The sequence below is a fragment of the Frankliniella occidentalis genome, unplaced genomic scaffold (assembly GCF_000697945.3).
Source record: "Frankliniella occidentalis isolate FOCC.00 unplaced genomic scaffold, Focc_3.1 Scaffold25, whole genome shotgun sequence".
In the NCBI taxonomy this organism is placed as follows: Eukaryota; Metazoa; Arthropoda; class Insecta; order Thysanoptera; family Thripidae; genus Frankliniella; species Frankliniella occidentalis.
The window spans coordinates 1788275-1792384 of NW_026267155.1; the positions used below are offsets into that span (position 1 = coordinate 1788275).

A 4110-nucleotide genomic window follows, 5' to 3' on the forward strand; every position below is an offset into this window, starting at 1 on the left:
ATTTTTGATTTTGATTTTTCTTTTGATTTTTCAGCTATGAAAAAGACAATAACAGTTAAATTTACACAAACTTCGTGTTTTTTCTTGTTTTGTGCCCATTTTTCTCAGTTTTGGGGTCGTTTGTTCTCGATTTTGCGGATTTTTATGCAACTTTCCACTTGATTTTATTTTGATTTTTTTGATTTTTTTGATTTTTTAAATGAGTTTTTGGGGGTTGTACAATGATTTTTCGAAGTGACCCCCCCTCGCAAATTATCACGGAAATATGCCATTTTTTCCATTTGCTCTGGGAAAAAAATTGGACTTTAAAATCCTTCGGCCAGAGCACGATGGTCCCACCTTGATACCCGGGCTGGAGGGGGGCACCCGGTTCGCCCGCGCAGGTGCGAATCCCCGTCTGGGTAAGAAATAGGGACGGTCATTCTTATTTGAAATCACCCGCGTCGAAAGGTTTTTCGAAAGGGGTTGGGATGTGCACGACCTGGCGGGTCTGGCGCGGCCGCCGGGCGCCTGGCGGTGCGGGATGGGGTGCGCGGGGTGCGCGGGGTGCGCGGCCACCGGGTGCCCGTGGTCCATGCCGCAGTTGTGCGTCGGCGTCACGGTCCTGGGCACCGCGAACACGCGGTACGTGGGGTACGTCCGGGTGGGGACGGCCCGCGGCGGCGAGGGCGACGCCTTGGGGGTGCTCGTCGTGCTCGCGGCCGGCGTGTTGCGCGCCACCGTGGGCGAGCGGGCCGCCCGGGGCAGCGCCGCGAACCTGGACGTGCCCGTCGGTCCCATATACACCTCTACAAGCTTCACATCAATAAAACTTTCAACGATTCATGCCACGGCAATTGTTAGAATTTGTCGGCGCGTAGTAGTGTACCAGGTGGCTTATGAACCCCGCTCACGAGTGCGGGCGGGTTGTCTACTCGCTCGGCCCGTAAGGCGCCGTGGACAGGGACGAAAGGCGAGCCCGCCCACACTCGTGCGGCGGGCGGTATGTACAGTATACCACCAGAAGTGAGCGGGTTTAATCAGCCACCTGGTACAAAATAATATATAAGTCAAAATTATTTTCTAATTGGTCCCACCTCATGGGCGTAGAGTACGGGTTGGTGTACGACGGCGCCCTGGAGGTGGGCAGGATGTACGGCGAGCCCCGGTAGGCCTGGGGATCGGGGGCGTCCTCCTCGTCGGGCAGGGTGATGGTGGGCTCTGGGTTGGCGTCCGCGGGGTTGGCCTTGCTGGGCGGCTTGGGGGCGGCGCGTGGGGCGGCCCTGGCGGGGGTGGGACGCGCTCCGGCGCGGTGGAAGCGGGCGCCGCCCCCGAGCGCCGCCCCGGCGCCGGCGCCCCGAACATGGTCCGTGGCGCCCTCGGTGTCTGCGCGGCCCAGGCGGTGCCCCGGGTCGTTCTTTGGAATTCGACGACGCGCGGACGCTGCCTTCTCTTTGAAGCGACTCAGCCGCTGGCGTTGCTGTCGGCGGAGAGGGCCGTCACCTTCAACAAGCCGGTTGTACCAGGTGCGTGGCTCACGCCGCACATTTTCGTAGTTAGCCATACTGTGCCGCATGCACGAATGCGGGTGGGTTGCCTACTCGCAAGGGGCACGGGGCCATAAGGAGCCGCGAGGATGGGCAAACCCGCCCGCACCCGTGCATGCGGCGCAGTATAACTACGAGAGTGGGCAGCGTGAGTCAGCACCCTGGCATTTAGAGCTCCGCCACGGGCCCCGCACAGGCTGCCTACCCTCTTCTCGTACTCCATGTTCTCCTGCTTGATCTTGTAGGCCAGGCGGAAGGCGCCGACGTCCGGGCCCGCGGGCGGCTGCCCTGGCGCGGCGCGGGCGGCGCTCGAGGCGTCAGCGCCGCCGTCGGGGGCCTCAGGGGGGCGGTCAGGTGGCCTCGACGGGCTACCCAGAGCGTCGTCGTGCTTGCGGGACTCGGCAGACGGCCGCTGGGGCACAACAAGCAGGTCACCTCGGCGGCCGCGTCGGCGCGCAGACGGACGGGGCTGCCTCACGCACCATGACGACGCTGTTGTTGGCGCGGCCCCAGGGCACCAGAGCCAGCCCTCTGGAGCACCGCGACGACGAGCTCAGCGCCGACGAGGACGTGAAGCTGGCGCTCGCGCTGGGCACCTGCTGCGCGGGCGCGCCGTGGCCCAGGGGGACGCCGCAGCGGGGGTTGCCGTTGAGGCGGTACCCGAGCCTGGAGGCGGAGCCCCGGCCCGGGGACCCCAGCAGGCGGTGCCGCGCCAACCAACGCTCCCGCCGCTCCTGCTCGCGCTGCACCAGGGGAAGCACCAGGCCCGGACATCGCAACGACCTCGAGTATCGTCCGATATCGTCTCGATGACACGCTCGACCTCACCTCCTTCTCCTTGGCCTTGAACTGGCTCACGTCCCGCTCGTAGCGCCGCTGCTGCTGCTGCCGCGCCTCCGCGAGCTCGGGCCGCTCCCGGTGCGACACTGGGGAAGGAAAGCGGTAAGGAATGCTCACGACGTCGCGGGGAAAATTTTGAAGTAATAATTTCTGGTATTTCAGGTCTTTGTGATCATGCTGAATTTGACGCTGACATCAACGTGACATCATTGCGAGTTTATCCCGGGTGGAGTTACTCCTGTATCATCCCCATGGAGAAATTTCATTTCAGCCAATATCGAGACGGCATCGAAACGATATCGCTCCAGTGGAAACGATATCGAAACGTTATCGTCGTGGTATGTCGGTACCGTTTCCATGCCATTATTTCTCACTCGGATTGCACCTGAGGGCATCGTGTTAAATTTTTGTCAAAGCAATGACGAAACTCTGAGTCGATATCGTTTCGATATCACATGACTTCTCTTCTTGAGTACTCACTGGCAGGGTAGGTCGTGAGCGCTGCAGGCCTATGACTGCGACGCTTTCGCTCGGAATACGTGCGTTCGGCGGCGCTGGCATTTCTGAGAGCAAGGCGGCCCACAGCAAGTCCTTGCTCGGTTCGAAAAAATTACATTCTCTGTTTGTTCTTTCAAAAAATCTTGGATTGAATTATAAGATGGCTGTTCACTTTGAATTTTCTGCTCAACGGTGCCTACCGCACCGGCTGCCTGAGCAACAATTGAACTGTGGTGGTGTAGTGCAAAGGCAGTGTTGTCTCGTTGTGAAAAATGTGAAGTTTGAGTGATAACATGAATTTTGAAAGGGAAAATTTCATGCGAGGAATCTGGAAATAAATAAAAACAAATGAGTCTGTGATTGTTGTTTTTTGATATGTATTAAGCACTTTCCTTCACTTTGGTGACATGGCACACAGAATGTCACTCAACTGAACATCAACAATTAGCAATTGGTCACTGTATATAAAAAAAAAATCCCATCACATTTAAGAGCATTTAAAAGAGTGAAATAATTTTGAGTTTTCAAACAAATTGATATGAACTAAGCTGGTCACACAGTAAAGGAAACTTCATTTCATTTCAAAATATTGGTCAACAAGGAAACTATCCCTTCCATACCAAACTGTAAAGATGATGTTGCACACTGATATCACATGAGAAAAAAAATCACAAATTTTCTGCATTCTTTATCTTAATGATGTTACATCATGACTGCAACTGCTTTATCACTTCATCCTAATTGGCAGAAGCAGAGTAGATTGAGTTGCCTTCCAAACCAACTATTATCAAAACACTATGGTACAGAAAAATTGCAAGGCTTATTAGTAGCTTGTACCGGAAATGTTAAGTTTAAACATACATTGTGTTCAAGTAGAGGAAGTACCTCTGAATCTCGCACAATGTAACAAATAAGACACCTATAACATCATTAAGTACAAGATAAGGCCACTTTTTACTGACTACATGCCATATTTTACAACACAATTTAACCCTTTCTTCTATTGTGTAATCTGTAATCTTATCCAAAACGGAAGACTGATAAGATGGACAAGATATGAGTATTAAAATGAAGAGCGTTTGTTTCAATTAACGCCAAAGTACTCTAAAAATATTGAAGATACAAAACCTAACAACAAATTTTCCCATAAATCTACAGGCAAGTACATCAACAAAAAAACACACAAAAAATCTACATTTCTAAACAGCCTAAAATTATTATTTCACTAATGTCGTAGTAGTAAACG

The 4110-nt window shown here is 53.4% G+C and overlaps 2 protein-coding genes across 3 annotated transcripts in view; one reads left to right on the plus strand and one right to left on the minus strand.

Annotated features, from left to right (window-relative positions):
* Positions 1-4110, plus strand: part of LOC113212182 (uncharacterized) — a 30448-nt gene that overhangs the window by 19841 nt on the left and 6497 nt on the right. The window lies entirely within an intron of this gene.
* LOC113212876 (carbohydrate sulfotransferase 6) overlaps positions 3218-4110 on the minus strand; it is a gene marked incomplete in the record, with an annotated part of 64049 nt that continues 63156 nt past the window's right edge. The window contains 1 exon segment of the mRNA XM_026431721.2: positions 3218-4110.